This window comes from Empidonax traillii, unplaced genomic scaffold (assembly GCF_003031625.1).
Source record: "Empidonax traillii isolate 1590-97213 ecotype Southwest subspecies unplaced genomic scaffold, ASM303162v1 scaffold1218:size158664, whole genome shotgun sequence".
Taxonomy (NCBI): Eukaryota; Metazoa; Chordata; class Aves; order Passeriformes; family Tyrannidae; genus Empidonax; species Empidonax traillii.
The window spans coordinates 100,472-122,521 of NW_020956411.1; the positions used below are offsets into that span (position 1 = coordinate 100,472).

General features: G+C 45.0%; 1 long non-coding RNA gene across 1 annotated transcript in view; it reads right to left on the minus strand.

Annotated features, from left to right (window-relative positions):
• Positions 1–9,230: 9,230 nt before the first annotated feature.
• LOC114069246 overlaps positions 9,231–22,050 on the minus strand; it is a 22,143-nt gene continuing 9,323 nt past the window's right edge. The window contains exons 2-3 of the long non-coding RNA XR_003573746.1: positions 18,630–18,636; positions 9,231–9,360 (exon numbers count right to left, since the gene is read on the minus strand). This is a non-coding gene — a long non-coding RNA (uncharacterized LOC114069246). The remainder of the gene's footprint in view (positions 9,361–18,629; positions 18,637–22,050) is intronic.

Genomic DNA, 22,050 nt, shown 5'->3' on the forward strand with positions numbered 1-22,050 from the left:
CTGCCAAATGCCCAGCCCCCCAGTAGCAGCCCCTCTCTTCCCCCCTTTCTACTTCCCCCAGGGCAAAGGAAAAAAACTATGTAAATTTAAGAACCCGAAAAGCAAACTAGTTATATAAAAAAATATATTTTATGTCTATTACAGTTAAGATGTTATGTACACAGCAAACGGGAATCCAAACTCCCCCCGAAGGGATAGGGAAAGGGGAAAAGGAACAAAAGGAAACAAAAAGGGACACCGAATAGATATGTGCAATCAAACCCGAGAATTAGTAAAATAACTAGTAAAACAAATTTCACCACATCCCTTAGAAAGAAACAGGACTGACACACACACGGTCAGCACTCCCCAAGCCTCCACGTGGCAGGTCAGTGGATGCTGCAGGCCTCAGTCTTAGATAAGTGAGACCAACGCCGGGACCCACTGTTCCTGAACTTCGGCGGAAGAGAATGAAACCCCTCAAATGAAGCAGTCTCTGAGGTAGTCTCTGAGAAACAAAAGGTTAAACACAAAATTGTGGAAATAGCTCCAAAACCTTAATGTCAGGAAACCACAAATAATAAATTCTCTGAGAAACAGAACATGCTGACAAGATGGAACTAAAAGCAAAGAGATAACAATATCAGGAAATATTAAGACAAGCCAAGAATGAGCCAAAAAGTCATCCTGACCCTATCATATTTGCCAACTGCCCAAATTAGGGAAAGATTTCAGGACAGTTCAAAAGTTTAGACTGAAGATGATGATGAACAACCACTGCCCATGATGAAGATTACAGGAACTCCCACCTCTAAACCTCCCCAAATTAAAGACTCCGCCTATATATGAATATTATAAGTAGATGTTGCAATTTAATCAATATGCATGTTTGTGATGTAATCCTATACTCTAAAACTGTATAAAAGTGCTGTACTAAATGTATTCGACAGAGTTCTTTGTCCAGGGCGACCTGGGGACTCTCCAATGCGTTGCATTAAAATACCTCCTGCTTTAAAGAAACAAATTTTGTCTCTAAAGCAGCCTGTTGTGCTTTTTTGGGGCAAAAATTCGTCTTCAAGAAGAACGAAGGCCTCTCCTCCCTTCTTATTCATACCACGATTTACATAAAAAGTGTATGGAATACTGGGAACACTGCCCCTTCCTTGGTTACAAACTGGTAACCAGGGAAGGCCTAGATTAAAACCACCACAAAAAGAGATTGGATCCAAGCAACAATCAGGGGAGAAGTTTCATCAACTTTGCAGAGGTAACTGATGGGCTACCTTTTCTTCTTCTGCCTTCTTGGGATGCCTTGGGGTGAACAAATGCTTTATACATATACACTAATTTTACTTTTGCTCCATAGTACTTTAAAATTTATACTTATTGCTTTGTTGTAAATTGGTTTTGGTTTATAGTGTCTACTTATGTTTTCTGTTTTATTTATTCTCTGTAAGTTGTCTTACTTATTTGTAAGTTGCTTTTGCCTTAGCGTGTGTGCCTATGCTTTGCATTATTATTTTTACTACATAGTTTACATGTGTTTTTTTGCAGTTAGACCCTATTCCAGACATAGCAAATCCCATATATTGCCACAAATTTGCATTAATAAACATGTTATTTCCTGAACTGATTGAGTCTGTTTTTAGATGCTGACACCATTGATGGTGAAATAACTCATAGGAAAAACTTACTGAGGGGTTTTTCCACTGCTATTAAGTGCAGTCCCAATATATAAAAGGCATCAAATGTCCTGTCTCAGTAAATCTGTTAAGCAAAAGGTCTTATTAGGTGAGACACTAACAGACTGTTTTGAACATTAAAAGGTGTTGATCTCCTAGAGGGGGGACACTGATAGACCAAAAATAAATTAATACAGGTTAGACAGTGTCATAAGTTTACCTTTTCAAAAAAAAAAAGAGCTGAGACTTTTTTCTTTCTCCTGCATCACTGTAAAAGAAAGATGTTGAACGAGGGAGGGGGAGGGTAGATGGCAGGCACTCCACTTTTGCCCTGACTTAGGGAATGTGTGTGTTTGGAGAGGCTCCGAGTTAATTTTGTTTTCAGCTGGGTCATCTGGCTGCTTCTGGTCCCAGTTTTGCCTCCGCTCTCTTGTGCTCTGTTCTGCCCCCAGCCCAGACTTGCTCAGAATTCACAGGAGAGGCTTGGCCCATCTGTGAAGGAACCTTTGGGGGAGGAGGCCGTCCCTTCCCTCCTCCACTCCCATGCTTGTGCCTGTCAATGAGGGGGGGGGGAAGTCCTGGTTGGAGACAGCTGCTGACAGCATGTCTGTGGGAAAGAGCCCTTTTTTTCCCCTTTTCCGCTTCCCCTTCTTGGTGTGAGTGGGGGAGATCTCCATTTTGGCTTCTCTCGAGCACCAGGGGCCCCACAGCGCTCCCTGCCGACTACCACAGAGCAACTGTTCCTCCAGTGATCCAACAGCGTCCCCTCCCGATGGTGGTTGGAATTGTGCCAAAAGGAGGAAAGTACTGAACTGGGTTTTTTTAGGCAACTGTGGGTACAGAATTATTGTCTGGTTGGTTTTGTGTTCTTTTGTTGTTCTGCCAATACACATATATCCTTTAATAAAGGGCTGTTGTTTTTTTCTTTCTCCATACTTCTTCAGTTGGAGCCTCTTAATTTCAGATTTACAATTTCTTAGAGGGAGGAGTTTGGTCCTCCTCAGCACTCATCCTCCTTAGCAAAACACTTCAGTCTCATTAAACTGAGACAGATAGAAAATTCATCTTTTTTGCCCCTTTTAACTTGACACCCACGGATGTATCTCATCGGGTCCTGTGGACTTGTGCACCTTCAAATTCCTTAGATGGTCTTGAACCTGGTCTTCTCCTACAAGTGGGTGGTTCTTCATTCTCCCAGTCCTTGCTGTCACCTTCTGCAGCTCTGACTGTGTGGCTGGAGCCCTTGCTGTTGAAGGCTGAGGCAAAAAAGTCATTGAGTATCCCAGACCACCTCCTGAGTAACCAAGTTTACTGTATCTGTCCTGAGAGGACTCACATTTTCCGTAGGCTTTTTTTTATCTCTGAAGTACCTAAAGAAGCTTTTTTGTTACCCTTGATGTCCTTGGCCATATTTAATTCTATCAGTGCTCTAGCTTTCCTAACCAGATCCCTGGCTGCTTGGACAATCTCTCTGTATTCCTCCCAGGCTACCTGTCCCTTCTTCCACTCTCTGTAGCCTACTTTTTTTTGTTTAAGTTTGTCCAGGAGCTGCTTGTTCATCCATTCAGGCCTCCTGGCATTTTTGCCCAATTTCCTCTTTGTAGGGATGCATTACTCCTGAACCTGGAGGAGACAATCTTTGAATATCATCCAGTTCTCTTGAGCCCCTCTTTGTCCAGGGCTCTAACCCATGGCACTCTTGCAAGCAGATCCCTGAAGAGGTCAAAGTCTGCTCTCCTCAAGTTCAGGGTGAGCTTGTTGTGCATCCTCCTTGCTGCCCTAAGGATCTGGAACTCCACCGTTTCATGGTCACTGAAGCTCAGACTGCCCTTAAGCTTCATATTCCCCACCAGACTCTCCTTTTTGGTGAGAATTAGGTCCAGCATAGCACCTCTCCTCATTAACTTGTTCATCACTTTGTAGACAAACAGGCATAAGCACTTAAGCATGTTTTTTCTCAAACATTGTTCCAGTTTAAATGAGACAAGGGTCTTTTGCTGAGGATGAGTTATGAGTAAAGACCCAAACTCCTCCCCCTAAGCAATTATAAATTTGAAATTAAGAGGCTCCGATTGAGGGAAAAACAAATTATGGAAAAGGAAAAATAACAGTCCTTTATTAAAAGGTATGTGTGTATTAACAGAAACACGAAAAAATCCCAAGTAAAACAACCAAACAATACTCCTATACCCACAAATAATCCCCTTCAAAAACAAACTGATAAACAGGCAAAGGGAAAAGTAAACAGTTCAAATTTGTGCCCTTTGATGCAATTCCAACCACAGTCAATAGGGGGCACCTTGGGGTCACTGGGGACGCAGAGCTTGTAATGTCCTATAGCAGTCACCAGGTGGAGCTGTTGGATCACTGGAGATGCAGAACTTGTAATGTAACCAGCCACCAGGGTATGCCGGAGAAACCAATCCAACCAAGAAAAAAACCTGGGCCTTCCCTCTCTTCCCACACAGTGGGAAAAGGGAGAGGGAGAGAGGAAAGGAAAAAAAACCACAGCAACAAAGAGAAAGTTCTCCCAATAAAAAAAAAAACAAAACTCACGATCTTCAGCTGGTCAGAATTCGCTTCAGGCAGGGCCTGCAGCCAGCAATGGCTAAGAAGAGAGCAGCAGTGAACTCCCCCTCTGATGCTGTGCTGCAGCCCACAGCCCAGCCCAACAAAACTCCTCCTCCCCCGTTGCCCAGGAGAGGAGAGAAAAAGGTAAACATTAGCTTTTCCTCTGCCCCATTTCCTAGGAGACTAATCTCAACCATTAGCCAGGCCAACTAGCCCTTTTGTACTCTTAAGTGCTTATCTAATAGCTCTTGATGGTTTCTACCACCAGGGGGAAGGGAAAGAAAAAATTCCTTGCTTAGCTGAACCATGACAAACATTCAGATTGTTGTGACAGGAAAGTTGTGATTGGAAGAGAGGGTCCTGCAGAGGTGGGGCAGCACTGTTCTGAGCCAACTTCTTTTTTTGCCTTGAGACTCATGATCAGTGCACCTGCATCAAACCCCCACAACTCACTTCCTGGAGGACTCAAAAGGGCTGGCTACTCATTTGCAGACAGTATAGCATGAATCATGTGAAAAATCTATTTTACATTAGAGGCGTGCACCAAGCAAATTATAAAACAAAGTGGATCAATCCCACTTGCTCTCTTTTTCTGTTTTTCTCTACTTCTCTTTGTTGACCCCAGATACAGACCATCCACAGCGACAGGACAACGTGGGATCTAAGGACTGGTGATCTGTCTGTAGAGGGTCTCATCTGCTTGGTTTTCCGAGCCTGTAGCAGACCCCTACTATCATGTCACTTGTCCCTGCCCTCCTTTTAATCCCATAAGAGCATAAGCTCTCAGTCAGCTCCTCATCCATCCCCAGGCAGAGCTTCATGCACTCCAGATGGTCATTGACATAGAGGCCTGCACCACCTCCTTGTCTCCTCTGCCTGTTCTTCCTAAAGAGCCTGTATGCTTCCATTCCAACACTCCAGTCATAGGAACCATCCCATCATGTCTTCATAATACAAATAAGTTCATAGCCCTGCAGGCATGTGCACATCTCCTCCTGTTTATTCCCCATGTTGCATGTGTTTGCATAGAGGCATTTAAGCTGAGCCCCCAATGAAGCTGACTTTCTGTCTGGAGTGGCTGAAATTCAGGTGCTCTTATGCTGACCTGCAATCCCTCTTCAGGCTTTGGGCATCTCTTGCTGGCTCCAGCATCTTACTACTATGAGTGGGATGGCATGTCATCCCTCACCTTATTGCTGGCAATACTGAGGACACCCCCCTCGCCCATCACATCTAGTTTAAAGCCCTATCAACAAGCCCCGCTAGTTCCTGACCATAGATCCTCTTCTCCTTTTGAGAGAGGTGAATCCCATCTGATGCCAGCAAGTCTGGTGCCATGTAGAGCATTGTCTTAGTTAAATGACAATATGTCTAAGAAGGCAAGACCTCTGATGAGGTAGAAATTTCTTCTCATTCATTTATTTCCCTCCAGCTAAATTACGATTTTTTTTTTAAATTATGAGGCATCTGAGTGAAGTAGGAAAATTAATAACAGTTTTACTAAAAATGGAGAACAAAACAAAAACAAACTATAGCAGAAAAAATGTCACCTAAACCACCCCCTCGGTTCTGTCCCACTGAGATGGCAGCATGGTCCTGCTTGAGGTCACGTGATTGTGATGTAGCTGGAGCAGAGCCATGGCTGCGTGAGTGGATGACACATGAAGTTCAAAAAGGGGAGCTCTCAAATCCTTTCAGTGCAGTTGCAGCCACAGCCATCAGAGGCACCAGGAGCCCTCAGGACCTGGTGGTTGCTGTGGCAACAGGAAAGCTCCTGTCCAATACAGGAACCGTGAAGCTAGAGGGTGGAGCAGGTTCGGTGGAGGGTGACCAGGTGCTAAGCACAACGAACAAACGGGAAAGGGGAATACCCAGATTCCTTTTAGCCTTACTGCCGCAGTGAACGGTAGACCCCCTGCTGGGCACGGGAACAAGGAAGCTAGAGCATGGAGCAGGTCTGGGGACGCAGCAGCCAGTGACTTCCTCTGAATTACAGCCACAGGAACCAGAAAGAGAGAGTTCCTGAAATGCTAGTAAGTTTTATCTTCCTAAGTTCTTTCAGTATTTCCTCCAGGGACCCCTCATGCCTCCCCACCCCCTCCCTGCAGAGAGAGACGAGGAAGGGGGGGTGTCCCTCACACTTTCTGAAATTATATGATGGTATGAAAAAATTCAACCAAAATAATATCTTCATTTAGCTAAACTATAACAGGCATCCTATTGTCAAAGAAAACAAAATTTTGGTGGTGACACCAGCCACAGAGCCATGTGTTAATAAACTGGGTCTGTCTATTTCTTTCAACATCACTGACTAGAAGTGGATGAATAGAGGAAAAAATAACTAGTGTTCCTGATTCCCTCACTAACTGTCCCAAGGTCTTGAAGTCTCTTTTGATTGCCCTTAGACTACGTGTCACTGTGGTGTCCCACCTTGAAGGGGAAGGGAGCAGCCAAGATGATCTGCAAAAACTTAAAAATTTTTATTAGCAAATTATATACTTGGCATGAAAATTGGTATAAGTCCCTTCTACTACAAACACATGATGGTGGATTTTGTATGAGGTAGGGTGAAAGAGAAGAGAGAGAAGAGAATAAAGAGAGGGTGAGAGAAAGAAAGGAAGAAAGAAATATCACCAGTCCTGGTTCCAGGATCAATCCAGCTGATGCAGTCTCCAGGGTCCTGGGGGCACCACCTGGGCTTTGAGGGGGTACCTTTTTATAGATAAGTTTTGCCACCCTGGAGCTAAGTTTCTTGCTTTCCATGCAAATTAGCTATCCTGTGCAGTTTATCCTAGATGTTTCTGGAAAGGGGTCAGAGAGCTTTTGGGGTCTTTGGTGGTCTTGATCCCCCCATACTGGATCTATGTTTGTTCAACAGTCCATGCCCACTTCTTGACCTCATTCCTGTGCTTGCACTGTACTGTGTTGTGCTTTCCTCCAGGAACCAGAACAAGTATGTTCTTCCCAGAAAAGTGCTGGCATCATGATGGAGTCACAGAAAGAGCATATTAAGGAAGACCCTTTTTGCCCCTGTATTCCAATCACACCTCCCATATGTAAACTTTGGGGGATGACTAACTGTTGAAATAACAATTTACTAAAATCACAATAACAATGGCAATATCAATAGCAAAAGTATATAAAAAGAGAGTGTCCTACCCACAAAAGGGCATTCATCACCGGGAACAAAACAAAAGCTTCCTGAAGACAGCGTCCGGCATGGTCTTCAGACAAAGGCAATATGGTGACCATTCCTGTGCCCAGGCCACTTGGTATTCAGGAAACAAAGGCAATAAGGTGAGGAGAGCTCCCACAGTTTAATGTTCTCACCCTCCCCAGCCCGAAAACCACAGAAAGCAGGGACAAACAAACCCTGGAGAGCTAGTTTGTTCAAATAAGGGGTTGTGCAGCCACTGACTGAGCTCAGTTCTCTGCAGTTGCTTGAGCTGTTGCCTCCAACTCTCCACTGCTGTGTGTGTATGGGGGGAAAAAAGTCTTCCAGAGTCCCAACCCCACGACTCCATGCCACCACTAGTTTAGTTGTACCTTGGAGTTGTCCGTTTCAGCACCGCAACTCTGTAGTAGCACTCCAAAGGAAAAATGGGAGGGGGGAGAAACTGGAGAGCAGCAGAAAGGACCAAGTTCACTGGGGTTTAAGGGTACAGTCCACTCTGCTCTGGTGACTGAGGCACCATGGCGAAGTTTTGGGTTCCAGCATCTAGCTTTTCCTGCTGAAATCACACCCCCAGCAATGGCGTGGGTGGTATTGAATAAACACTGTGGTCACGCGCACACACACAGTTCTAAAAAACTCCACCCCCTTTTCTCTGTAACCATGACATATGTCTGTATAGATACGTGTAGGTAAAAACAGCCTTATTTCAATGCAAGTAAAAACTAGAGTAATAAGAATGATGCTTATTATCTTCACTTACACAGCACTATACATCTAAGATTAAGTGCTTTACATAGATGGATAAGCATCATTCCCCTTTCCTAAATTCAAGGTCTCTCACTCTTTTGTTTAGCCAGCTTTGACCAACTGTAGAACTTCTTTGGAGTGGTAGACACTTTTTCTAGAATTTTTACTGAAGAGCTTATCAGATCTGAAAATCAGATCTTAAACTGGTCATACTAATTAGAGAACTCTCCTGATAACTAGAACAATGTTGTATTTAGAGAAGAAACCTTGAAATGGCTTCCTGAATGCCCTTGAACTAAGCAACTAGCAAGATGTACCTTACTGGAAGGTTTTTCGTACAGTACCCTGAAAGTTTTGCCTGTGTGAAGACAGTAGGAGTTTCTACAGAATGACTAGGGTGAAATAGCTAATCTAATTGTATAATCAATCTATTTCACCAAGGAAGTTTATTGAAATAGAGAATAACTATTGTCACAAGCTCACTGTTATATGGTCCCAATGGCTCCATTCAAGCATCAGAATTTTTGGAACTCGATTTTATAGTATGGGAAATTATCAAGATGCTTCAGTTCAAATTTACTTGTGCCATCAAAGTTGAAGCTGATGGCAAAATTATTATGTGACTTTGTTTGAAATACTCTTGGGGGGCAAACAAACTCTGATGATCATTTTGTGCTGGCTTATTGTTTAGTTCCATTTCCAGATGAGGTTGAGAAGCTCTTGCAGTGAGCTTCCCTGTAAGACTCAACAGGGCTTTCTGGCTGAACTCTGGTGTAGACACTCAAGAGTGGTACTGTAATGGAAATTATTCCCTCTTTTTCAGCTGCAACTGCATTTTCAGGGATTTCTATGTGCCTTAGACTTATGACTGTATTATTGCTAGGTTCTTCTGACTGGCAAGTGTCATACTTGTTGTCTTCTCCACCATCTGTAAAGAGGTCTAGCATCAAAGAAGCCTTTGACTCATGCTCTATGACATAAAGGCTGATGGTATCATTGTCTGTCAGGGCTTGAAGCAGTGACCTTGACCTTGCAATGGGTTTCCAATTAGTCTGCAAGACAAAACAAGAAATCATAAAATCAAAGAATATCCTGAGTTGGAAGGCATCCACAAGGACCATCAAAGTCCACCTCCTGGCCCTGCACAGGACAACCTCAAGAATCATACCATGTGCCTAAAAGCATTGTCCAAATAATTCTTGAACTCTGGCAGGTTTGGTGCCATGATCACCACCCTGAGGAGCCTGTTCCAGTGCCCAATCATCCTCTGGGTGAAGAATCTTCCTGACATCTAACCTAACCTCCCCTGAGACGGCTACATTGGTCCTATCACTGGTCACCAGAGAGAAGAGATCTGTGCCTGCCCCTCTTCTTCCTGTGATGAGAAAGCTCTAGACCATGATGAAGTCTCCCCTCAGTCTCCTCTTCTCTAGGCTAAGCAAACCAAATGATCTCAGCCATCCTCGTATGGCTTCCTCTCTAGAACCATTGCCATCTTTGTACCCCTCCTTTGAATACTCTCTAATAGCTTAATATCTTTCTTATATTGTGGCACCCAAAACTCCACACAATACTTGAGGTGAGGCAGTACCAGTGCAAAGCAGGACAATCACCTCCATTGACTGGTTTGTGATGCTGTGCTTGATGCACCCCAGGATATGGTTGGTCCTTTTTGCTGCCAGGGCACACTACTGACTCATGTTCAACTTGCCATTGGCCAGGACCCTCAGGTCTCTTTCTGTGGTGCTACTCTCCAGCGACTCATTCCCCAGTCTGTACATACATCCAGGGTGTCCTGGTTTGTCTAGGTCTCTCTGCAGGGCCTCTCTGCCTTTGAGGGTGTCAACATCTCCTCCCAATTTAGTATAATCAGCAAACTTACCTAGTATACCTTCGAGTACTTTATCCAAGTTGTTTATGAAGATATTGAAGAGAACTGGACCTAAAATGGAGCCTTGAAGCATCCCACTAGTGATAGGTTGCCAGCCTGATGTAACCCCATGATACCTTTGAACTTTTTTTATTTTTTAGCTTTTTGTAGATTTTAGAAGTAGTTGTGTAGTAAATTTAGATTTTAATGTAGCTGTATGATATGCCACCCTTTAGCACAGTAGTCTGCACATACCTGACCCTATTACCCTATTTCATATCAAATTTTTAAAATTCCTTTAGCATGTTTAGATTTCTTTTCAAGGTAGAATTGTAGAAAACACCTCTGTCTAAGAACACTGCACCCTAGGTCTGGACAACAAGATACTACGGATAGACAAACCCAGAACTTTGGAGGAGTTCCATGGACTGTACATGCTGTGAAGAAGACAAAGATGAGGAAGAAGGGGTCTCAAGGACCCCAGACTCAATTCCTGAAGAGGCATGCTGGGGGGCAGAACTGGGAGGATCTGGGGGGGTATATAGTTCTGGGATTGCAGGGGTCATACTATAAAATTGTGAAACCACCTCCTGGGTGTGCTAGTGTATTCTCCTGGGCCTAAAGGCCTAATTAAAGGACCTGCTCTTCTTATCTTATATACTAAATTGTCCTGGATTTTTTTTCTCCACAATCTTTTAAGGCGTTACACTATAACCCTTTGTGCCCAACTTGTGAGACAATTTTTCACCCATGTTCACATGTTTTTCCAGCTGCATGCTGGAAACTTTGTCTACACGAATGTGAGGGACAGTATCAAAAGTTTTACCGAAATCCAAAAAGATTACATCATTTGGCTTCCCTTGATCAATGAGGTTGGTTACCTTGTCATAAAAGGAAATTAAGTTTGACAAGCAGGACTTTCCCCTCATGAACTCGTGCTGGCTGTAACCAATGACTGCGTTGTCCTTCAGGTGTTTTTTAATACCTCCCAGAATAATTTCCTCCATAATTTTATCAGTCACCGACAGACAGACAGACAGACCATTAGTTTCCAGGGTCATCCTTCTTGTGTTTATTAAAAATTGGGACAACTGTCAACTGGTACTGTTGCAATGGTTGCCGGATTAGCAGTAGTTTGGTCAAAGGTTGCTGTGCAGAGCAGGCCTGAGAGAGGCCCACCGATAATTGGAATGTGCTAGCTGAGCAAAACCAAAGGAAAACAATAATCAAAAGATTAGCTCAAGCAGAAAGAACATAGTTTTCTAATCTACTGATAACTTGCACCTGGATTGTGGGAGTTAGTTAAATGGGTTTTAGAGTTAGGCAACTGGGGATGATTTATGGTGGGCTAGCTAATAGCTAATTGTGATTTGGATGAAATATTAAGTTTCAGTATGTACTTTGATGTGGTAACTTAGCAAATGACTTTGTGTGTCTGAGTGTATAAAAGATGTACTCGAAATGGGGGTCTCCGGGATTCTGACTTTGGGACACTAGTCCCCAGGTCCCCGGGCCCAGAATAAAGCACCGCACAAACTTACACTCTGTTGGTTTGTGTTTCCTTGCTTTGTCGGGCAACAGTCTTCTTGGCGACACCAGGTGGGACTCCGGGGGTCGCCGGGGCCGTGCACGAGCGATCCGCTCCATGCCGGCAACCAGGTGATTCCTGGGGAGACATAGTTCCGTGCCCGACCCCGCGCCCGTCGGACAACCATTTCAGGTAAGCCCGAAGGTGCTTTATTTTTTTTTTAGTGGTTATAGCCTACCTATAAGACGAGTTTGTGTATACTCGCTGGGTTGGGCTGAGAGAGGTGTTTCGGGGAAGCCTAGGCACTGGTCGTAAGACGCGGCGAAAGCTGCGCTGAGTCAGCATTTGCCGTACAGTGAAATTCGGCAAATTGGTTGTGGAAACAAGTTACGTAACTGCTCGTGGTATTTAACTGCTTGTGGCATTTTATTACTCGTGGTACCTGTTGTTTGTGTGAGTGTGTTGTGTTATTGTGGGTATGATGCCTTTTAAAACCTTTAGAGCGTTGTCTTGTTCTGAAACTAATATTCCTGATGATTCTCCGCTCGGTCGTATACTAAAGCACTGGAAGGAGGGGAACTTTGGGCAAGAACTAAGTAAGAAACAGCTAATTGACTATTGTAATAATGTGTGGCCTCAGTATGATACTGAAGGGATGCAGTGGCCAAAAAACGGCACTATGACACTAGAGATAATGTCTCCTTTACTGCAATATTTAAAAGATAACGATAAATGGGACGAAATACCATATTTAGATTTATTTTATTATCTGAGACGTAAACCTGAGTGGCAGAATGATAGTGGTGTGTTGGTGTTAAAAGCATTGAATGATGAATGTGCGGGATGTAAAGAGCGAAAGGTACGGTTTACTGAACCGGAGGAAGATGTTGCTTTGTTAGTCTCTCCGAGCCTTACCCCTACCGCACACCCACTGAGTGCAGCCCCCTCACGAAGGCGAGATTTATCTCCACCTATGCCCCCACTAGAATCATCCTCAGATGAGGAGGAAAGGGAGCACATTGATAGGACTCTGTTAGCGGAACGGACTCGTAGGGGAAGGAAAGAACGGGGAAGGAGTCGGGAGCGGAGACATGGAAGCGAGGGGAGGGCTATGTTGCCCTCACCCCCGAGGTTGATGGCCCCTCTGCGAGAGGCAGTCGGGGCAGGAGGAGCGCGGGTTATGGTAAAAGTGCCTTTCTCACCAAATGATTTATTAATTTGGAAGCAATCGGCAGGGGCGTATAGAGAAAATCCTGAGCGTGTGGTGCGTGTTGTTAAAATGGTTATAAAAACTCATAATCCGGACTGGAATGATTTGCAAGTTTTATTGGATACAATCCTAGATTCTACTGAAAAAGAGATGGTATTGCGAGTAATGGTTGAGAGAGCTAGGGAAAGGATTCGTGTGCAACCTGGCCAGGGGACAGTGAATGATTTGGTGCCTCGGGAGGACCCAGAATGGAATCCAAATGCAGCAGGTGACTATTATAGGTTAAAAACTTATCAAGAATTGTTGGTAGAAGGAATACGGAGCGGAATCCCAAAGACCTTAAACTGGTCTAAGCTATACTGTGTGCGGCAGGATAAGGGAGAATCTCCCTCTGCCTTCTTAGAAAGACTGAAGGAGACGGCTCGAAAATATACGGACTTGGATGTAGAGGCAGAGTCAGGGAAGTTACAGTTGGCTTTGATTTTCATGGGACAGTCCCAGGAAGATATTAGAAAGAAGTTGCAGAAATTAGAAGGCGAGGAGACGCGGAATTTAGAAAAATTGTTGGATGTGCCTTGGAAGGTGTACAATAATCCTGAAAAGGAGCAAACAAAGAAGCAGCAAGCGAGCATGTTAGCAATGTTGCAGGCGGCTGGAGGAAACTATAACAGAGGAAATAGGGGGAGAGGACATGGAAACAGAGGCAGAGGAGTTGGGAGAGGTTTTAATAGCCAGAGTGGATTTGGATTCCAGGGTGGACGTGGAAAGTTAGGGTTAAATCAGTGTGCATTATGCAAGGGTCAGGGACATTGGAAAAATGAGTGCCCCATGAATGCGGGAGTAGGAATGAATCCGTTTGTCGGGAACATGCAGGGTGCGGGTAATGGGACTCCGCAAGGTGTCGCTCAAGCATTTATGTTGCAAAACTATCAAAATCACAGCTGACTAGACCGGGACTTAAAGGTTGTCCTGGAAATAGAGGGAGAACCTATGAAATTTCGTGTAGATAAGGGAGCTAGTTTTTCAGCAATGAATCGGTTAATGGGTCCTTTAAGTAATTCAACTGTCCGTGTTGTGGGTGTATTGGGGTAAACAGAGGAACGAGCATTCTTGAGGCCACTGGATATTAAATTTAGGGGAAAACAATTGGATCATCAATTTCTTTACATGCCTAATAGCCCAGAATGTCTACTAGGGAGAGGTTTGTTGTCCTCCTTACAAGCTACTATTGTGTTTGAAAAAGGTAGGATCAAATTAGAAATCCCGGAAGAAAATGTAGCACAGATATTTGCTGTAAATGAAATAGAAACAGAAGCAATTCCTCAGGAAATAGAACATGCCGTTGTCCCTTGGGTGTGGGAGACTGGGGTCCCGGGATTATCTAAAGCAGCAGCTCCAGTACTGATAGAACTCAAAGAAGGAGCACAGCCAGTGCGAATTAAACAATACCCAATCAGTTTAGAAGCAAGAAGGGGGGTAGCGCCTTTAATTAAACAATTTGTAGGTCTTGGAATATTAAAAGAGTGTGAATCAGAATTTAATACACCAATCTTTCCAGTCAGGAAACCAAACGGGAAATACAGGTTAGTACAAGATTTAAGAGCAGTCAATCTTTTAACTAAGGACATTCACCCAGTGGTTGCAAATCCATATACCTTGTTAACATCTGTTTCTGAGAAATTTCAGTGGTTTTCAGTAATAGATTTGAAAGATGCATTCTTCTGCATACCATTGGCACCGGAAAGCTGGCATCTTTTCGCCTTTGAGTGGGAAGACCCCGACATGGGGAGGAAAAGACAGCTTACTTGGACGCATCTACCACAGGGATTTAAATATTTGGTAATCAGCTAGCAAAAGAACTTGAAGAGTGGAAGACATCACAGGTAAAAGACTCTCCTTTTTCCTACATAGTATTGCAATATGTAGATGACATCCTTCTGGGTACAGAAGGACGAGAGCTGTGCTGCAAGCTAACCATTGAACTGTTAAACATGCTGGGCCAAGCAGGTTATCAAGTCTCAAAGGAAAAGGTCCAATTAGTTAAACAGAAGGTTATTTACCTGGGTTGCGAGATTTCCCGAGGAGTTCGGCGATTAGGCGCAAACAGAGTAAAAGCTATCTGTGCTATCCCGGTCCCACGGAATAATCAGGAATTGAGATCTTTTCTAGGAATGGTTGGCTGGTGCCGACTATGGATTCCTGACTTCGGACTCCTCGCTAGACCACTGTATGAAGCAGTGAAGGAGCCGCAGCTAGTGTGGAGACCGGCACAGGAAAAGGCATTCCAGGACTTAAAGAAGGCTCTGCGGGAAGCACCTGCTTTGGGACTGCCTGACATAACAAAAGATTTCCAGCTGTATGCCTGCGAAAGACAACGGTTGGCTCTGGGAGTACTCACGCAACGATTGGGATCCTGGAAGAGACCCGTTGGTTACTTTTCAAAGCAACTGGACGCTGTAAGTGGGGGTTGGCCTGGGTGTACTTCTCCAGATTCCCAAGTGTAAGGCTTGATATGCATGCAGGTAACTCCAGGCACCAGGCTGTGGCTAAAGTTTTAAAGAGAATTTATTTTAACAGTTGAGAACACTGCCATATATATATGTATGATCAATACAGGTAGCTGAGAAGGCAAAGGGGGAAACCTGTTTTGGTGCTTTTATAACAACACCTTTCTCGTGCGCAATAAAACCCCAGGTTGAATTCTCCCCCTGTGCTTTATGGCCTGCCTGACCCCCCTGAGGGGGCCTCCAGGCATGCCTGAGAATTTTATCACTTATATCAAGGGAGTTACCTCTTGGCAGACAGATAAAGAGAACGTAGCATCCTGCATGAGAACAAATTTCTTCCCACTTAAAAGCTTTTCCCTGACAGCAAAAGTTTCCTTGAATGTGTGCTAAGCTCTCCCTCCTTGCTATTTCTTCCAAAGGTCTTCTGCTCCTACACAAATACTGTTCAAAATCATTGAGAGAGGTCTTGTGATGACATCAACCAGCTCTTTGAATACTCTTGGATGAATCCCATCAGGACCCACTGACTTATAGGGATCCAGTTGTAGCACGAGATGCCGCACAAGTTCAGGGTCGTCTGGGAAGTTATTCTCACAGCCATGGTCCTCCAGCTCAGGGCACTGAAACCCCCTTAGCCTATGATCAGTGTTGAAGACAGAGGCAAAGAAAGCATTAAACCTCTCTGCTTCGTCTATGTCCTTGTTTGTCAGGTGACTGTCTGTAGTAGGTTGACCCTGGCCAGATTTCAGGGACCCACTAAAGTCACTCTCTCACTCTCCCTCTGCAACTAGACAGAGGAGAGAGGAAAAAAAAAACAGTTAAGGATTTTTGAGTTGAGATAACAGCTGGGAGAGGCCACTTGCTGATTACCTTCACAGGCAAAACAAGTCAGAGTGGGGATAATACTTAAATTTATTACTAAGTGGATAAGAGCTAAAGAGTGAGAAATAAAACAGTCTTAAAAACATCTTCCCCTCACCCCTCCTTCCTTCCATGCTCTCCCTCCTCCCCCCCCCCAGCAGTACAAGGGGACAGGGAATGGGGGTTACAGTCAGTTGTTGTTTCTACCTTCTGCTCAGGGTCCCTCCTATGGGAGACAGTCCTTGATGGATTTCTCCAACATGAGTCCACCCCTCGGGCATCAGTTCTTCCCAATCTGTTGTCCTGTGGGTCACTCTCCTCCATGGGGGTGCAGTCCTTCATGAATGAGCTGTACTGACATGGGTCCCCCACAGGGCCATGAGTCCTACCCGGGAAAAACCTGCTCCAGCATGGGTTTTCCTCTTCATGGGCTGCAGGTCTCCTGCAGGACCCCGCTCCATCCTGGGCCTCCCGTGTGGTAACAGTCTCCTTAATGCATCCACCTGCTCCACATGGGCTCCTCCATGGGCTGCAGGGGGACAACCTGTTTCACCATGGACTTCACCACAGGCTACAGGGGGCCACAGCTCTGAGTCCTTCCCCTGCTCCCGTGGGGTCCCTCCTCCTCCCCCTCCTTCTGCACTGACCTTGGTGTCTATGTTGTTATCCCATGTTATCACTCCGTGCTTCCCTGGCTGGAATTTCTTCTGCACAACACTCCTCTATTCTTATATATGTTATCACAGAGGTGTTACTATGCTTGCTAATTGGCTAAACCTTGTCCAGAGGCAGTAAGTCCGTCCTGGAGCTGGCTATCATTGGCTCCATAGGACAGGGGAATGTGGGAAAAATCCCTGTCTTTTAAATTTATGGTGATGAAAGAATCCACAGAACAAAGAAAATAACTATATAAGTAGAAAAATTTCATAACAGCCACGTGTTGGGTGCTCAGGTTCCAAAATTCCCTAGAGCACACCTTTCAATTCAAAATCCCCGCCTTTTAAACATCCTTAAAGTCTAACCCTGTTTACATCATGGGGGGGGGGGGGGTGTTTCTCTTCCTGGGATTGGCTCTTCGGTGCCTCCCGTCATGCCAGGGGCAGAGTTTCCAGCAACATGGCAGCCTCCATGTGCCCGCATGGCCAGCCACGTGGTGAAAGGCTGAGTCAGCTTTATTTTCAGCTAATATGCAATTTCCCTATTCCCGTACGGTAAGTCCCTGACATACATTTCAGGGCTGAACTGTATGTCTTACAACTCTTGCGGTACGCCTAAGGTTAGTAATAAAACAAAAATAAAAATAACTTTATGTTAGTAATTTCACCCATTTTATCTGCTTATAATAAAACCGGTCCTTTATTTCTCATAGGAAGCTTCTAGCAGCTTCTAACAGAAGCCACCCCTGTAGCCCCCCCACTACCCAAACCCAGTCACAGAAACCCCCGACACCATCCACATCTTGTAATGGACCAATGTTATTTCTGGACTGCCTTTTACTCCTGACATATTTTGAAAAACATCTTTTTATTGTCCCCCACATTTCTGCCCAACTTCAACTCTAATTGAGCTTTGGCCACATGAAGTTTGTCCCTACAGTGGCAAGGAGCATCTCTGTATTCCTCCCATGTCACCTGACCTTGCTTCCACTGGCCATACACTTTCATTTTTTGCCTTAGCTCTGGAAGAAGATCCCTGCTCAACCAAACTGACCTTCTTCCTTGTCTGCTTGGCTTCTGACATTTTGGGAATTGCCTGTTCCTGTGCTCTTAGGATGTGGTGCTTAAAAAGTGACCAGCAGTGATGGACCCCAGCAGGTGTCCCTTAGTTCCTTAAAGAATAATTCATTGGTGTCATTGTCCCGGTTGGTTGGTCTATAGTAGACTCCTACAATGACATCTCCATTATTTGTTTGTCCCTTAATCCTTAACCAGAGGTTCTCAACCATGCTGTAAGCTCCATACATTTCAACCCTTCTGTTACATACAATGCCACCTCCTGTGGCTCGCCTGCCTTGTCTATCCCTCCTGAAGAGCCTGTAACTATCCAACATGGCCCTCCAGTCATAGGTTTCATCCCACCAGGTTTCACTTGTGCCAATTATGTCATATCTCTGGGACTGGACCAAAGCTTTGAGCTCCTCTTGTTTGTTCCTCATTGTTATAGTTTCCCTTCCTTTTTCATTAGCTTCTGGTGAATTTTTTTTCATACAAACTGCTTGGCCGGGGTGGGGATGAGTCTTTCAGGTTCTAGTGTTTGTTGGCTCAGACCTTAATGACTGTCTTATTGATATGCTAAATGACTCCTCTCAGCAAGAAGCAGGACTCTTTTGTTTCCCTCTAGCCAAGCTCAGGGGTGGGGGGTAGGGAGAACTCAGGTTTGGTTTTGTTTTCCCTCAGGGGAAGTGGGACGGACTGGGTTTTGGGGCGGAATTGGGGATGTGGGTTAGGGGGAAGAGGAAAGCTCCAGGGGTCGGGATTTGCTTGCTCTCTGCAAGGTCACCTGGCTGCTTTTTGGTCCCGGCTTGCATCTGTCCCCTCACGCCCTGTTCTGCCCACTGCCTGGACTTGTCTCAGATTTCATCAGAGAAGTAAGTTCCATCTTGGCCAGACACTTCCCTTGAGCCCTCTCTCCTCAGTTTTCCTCTGCACGCCTTGCTTAGTCCATGCTGCAGTCTCTGGGGATGGTGCCTCCCGAGTTTGCAGTGGGGCCTTAGGAGCCAACAGGTGCCGAGAGGCCTTTTGTACAGACGGCTCCACCCTTTGCTCCCATGGACGGCAGACCGACCTGCGTGGTCGTCCCCTCTCCAGGCTTTGCACGCTGCATCTGAGCTCCCGGAAGTTTGTGCCGTAGTCCTGCCAACCACTATAGAGCAATTGCAACCTCCACTCCTCCAGAGATCCAACATCACCCCGTGCTGACCATCGGAAAGCAACTGCAGCCTTTGTTCCACCAGAGATCCAACAGCGCCCCCTGCTGGTCATAGTTAGAATTGTGCCAAAAGGCAAAAAGTATTTAACTGTTTTTTGGTGGGAATTTGGGTTCAGTATTGTTGTTTGGGGGTTTTTTCCTTTTGTTGTGTTACCTATACACATATATTCTTTAATAAAGGGCTGTTAATTTTTCTTTCTCCACATTTCCTCTACTAGACCCTCTTAATTTTGAATTTACATTTGCTTAGACAGAGGAGCTTGGTCTTCCTCATAACTCACCCTCTTTAGCAAACACTTCTGTCTCATTAAACTGAGACACTCATGCTGTGTGCATTAGTATCGAAACATTTGAAGTGCAGTTAATTGTACCAATGGCTTGTGGAGCAGATTGAAGAATCTCATTAGCACTCAGTCTGTCCAGTTTTGGTGTGCCATCCTATTGCTTATCACTGGCAAGCGTGGTTTTGTTCCTTTCCCCCTCATAGTCTAGTTTAAAGTTTTATCAATCAGACCTGCTAATTCCTGTGCGAAAACCCTTTTTCCCCTCTGAGAAAGGTGCATCCCATCAGGTGTCAGTAAATATGGTGTTGTATAGACTATACCATGGTCAAAAACCCCCAAATTCTGCCAATGATACCAGCCTTGGAGACATGTGTTGATCTGATGGGTCTGCCTGTTCCTTTCAATATTCTTTCCTGATACTGGAAGTATTGAGAAAAACACTACCTGTGCTCCTGATCCTTCAACCAATCACCCCAAGGCCCTTAAATCCCTTTTCATAGTTCCGATTTTAGCAAGGAATTTTTCTTTCCCTTCCCCCTGCCGTGTGTGCCCTGTGTATAGGCCATCAGGTAGCTATCAGGTGAACAAAAGAATCGGTCCGGTCCACCAATGGCCGAGAGATCAGTCTCCTAGGAAATGGGCAGATGAAGGATCTAAAGTCTACTTTTTTCTCTGTCTCTGGGGCAACGTGGGGGAGGAGAAATTTTGGTGGGCTGTGGGGTGTGACTGGGGCTGGTGTGTGTGCCGGTGTGTGGCTGGGGCTGGGGACGGCAGGACACATCGGAGGAGAAGCTCGCTGCTGTCTCTTTTTGCCCTGAGCCATTGCCAGCTGCAGTTTTTGCCTGAGGTGGATTCTAACTAGCTGAAGATCATGAGTTTTCTTCCATTGGGAGACCTTTCTGTTTTATTGATGTTTTTTTTTTATTTTATTTCCTTTCCCTTCACCCCCCTCCCCCCCCACTCTCTCTCTCCTTTCTCAGTGTGGTTTTTTCTCCGACATACCCTGGAGGGTGTTACTTTTCCCCCTTCCCCCATCCCACGTGGCGGTAACCAGGGATCTCACAGCGCCGCCTGGTGACAGGCACCGGACATTACAAGTTCTGCACCTCCAGTGATCCAACAGCGCCACCTGGTGAATGGTACAGGACATTACAAGTTTTGCATCTCCAGTGACCCAACGGTGCCCCCTGCTGACTGTGGCTGGAACTGCACCAAAGGGTGCTAAAAATTGAACTGTTTATTTTTTCCTTTTGCTGGTTTATCGGTTTGTTCTTGAAGGGGATTATTGATGGCTTTAGGAGTATTGCTTGGTTGTTTTACTTGGGGTTTTCCCCCATGTTTCTGTTAATACACACATCCCTTTTAATAAATGGCTGTTATTTTCCCTTTTCCATAATTTGTTTTCCTTCAATTGGAGCCTCTTAATTTTGGATTTATAATTGCTTAGAAAGAGAAGTTTGGGTCTTTTCTCCTAACTCATCCACAGCAAAAGACCCTTGTCTCATTTAAACTGAGACATCCCTTTTGATTGCCCTTGGACTTCACTTTTTTATCTTGTTGCTTCTGATATGAAGAACCAAAAGTGGATAATAATCAGAGGGCCACACTAGACTAGAGAACTTTTTAATAACCCAGACCCCTGGGAGGCAGCAGACTTCCATATGGGTTGGGTCTGGTCTGCATATCAGTCCCTCCATTCCTTCTGTAACTTCTTCATCTGGCTACACAGTTCACTGACAACAGCACACCTTCTGCAAAAGGAACGAATGTCAGCTCCAGCCTCACAGAGAACCATCAGGCCCTCCTGGCAACCTGAGACTTGGAGAACTACATCTACCATCTGAAGGTCTGTGTCGTGGTTTTGTTCTGGGTCAATTTGCTTTCCACCCCCCACACAATTACTACTAGTTGAGAGAAGGTTTTTGCAGACAAAAGAGAGACAGGATTTGGGGCAAATAGTATAAACATTTATTACTAGTAAAACAAAAACTACTAATAAATTAAAAACTAAAGAACTATATCTACAACAATTTCTACTCAAGTTGAAGTGCTATATATTTACAGAAATACTTCTTCCCCTTTTATACTAGTCCAAGGAGAAGACGTAGTCTCATTCTCTATTTTCGGAGTTCCAGCTCTCTCTCTCTAGTAATAGATCTTCAGTAGCAGCACTATTCTCTTTGCAGCTGGAACTTTTTCTCTCTCTTTCTCACTCTGTGTTGGCTTCCAGAGCTGGGTTTATCCCCCTCCTGGGCTAAGACTGAAGGCTGGGGGTTACCCAGGTCCTGAAGGGTCTTCCTTCCATAGGTTTGCAAGGGGACACTTGCTTACTATGGATCTTTTTCCACAGGGTTACAGGGGATAATGGCTTAAGAGTTCACCCCTGTTTCCCTATGGAGGTCCCTCCCCATGGGAGAACAGTCCTTGATAGACTTCTCGGCACGGGTCTAGCATGGATCCACACACACACGGATCCCAACATCTCACATGGGCCGTCTCGCTCCAGCATGAGATTTCTCAGGGTCACCAAATCTTCAACAGCAGTATGGATCCACACACACACGGATCCCAGTATCCCACCTGAGTCGTCACTGCTCCAGCACAGGTTTCCCTCAGGGTCACAAATCTCCACCAGGACTCTGCCTCACTTCAGTCCTTCTCATGAAGTCTCGGTTCTCTTTGGTACATCCACAGACTCCTCTATCAGC